Source organism: Echinops telfairi, unplaced genomic scaffold, assembly GCF_000313985.2.
Source record: "Echinops telfairi isolate 266 unplaced genomic scaffold, ASM31398v2 ScPeMD7_5;HRSCAF=22, whole genome shotgun sequence".
NCBI lineage: Eukaryota > Metazoa > Chordata > Mammalia > Afrosoricida > Tenrecidae > Echinops > Echinops telfairi.
In genome coordinates this window covers 13,261,810-13,262,462 of record NW_022103901.1, presented here as the reverse complement: position 1 = coordinate 13,262,462, position 653 = coordinate 13,261,810, and positions in this window count along the sequence as shown.

Below are 653 nucleotides of genomic sequence, written 5' to 3'. Positions count from 1 at the left end.
GATGGGCAGACTTTGCCTTGGCTGGGACTGGGCCGTGAGGAGCGGGAACCCAGGCCTTTTTTGCACTGGTGTGTGTCTTGGGGACACACCCTACACCCGTGCCCCTGGCTGAATGCTCAAGTGTCCCTGTACACACAAGCACACATGCACATGAGCATGCACTGGTCTTGACTGTGGCCTGGTGGTCCCTCTGAATCATCAGAAGCAATTGGGGGACCCTGGAGGTTGTACTCAGGGCTGTGGGGAGGGGGGTGAAGGGGGAGGCTATTATTCCCACAAATCTCTTCCCCTCTGGGCCCGGGGCTCCCATTTGTGAAGTAGAAGCCGGAATCCCTTGAGTCCAGCATCTGGGGTGAAGAGGAGTGAGTCCCAGATCTCCTGATGGACTCGACCTTTGAGGGAAACCTTGAACCCCAGGAATCTCAACCCTCCATCCCAGATCTGCAGGAATCCATTGGCTGGGACATCCTGGGCAGATGGGGTGCTAGGACCTGCTGTGTACCCCATCCCTCCTGCTCTCTCTCCCGCCTGCCCTCCCTCCCTCCTTCCTCCCCCCCACCCCTCTTTCTCATCCCCACCCAGCACCACCACATTTGGAATGAAGGCGAAGAGAGCTTATTTATAAAAGTCACACTCAGGGAAGGAGCTGGCGC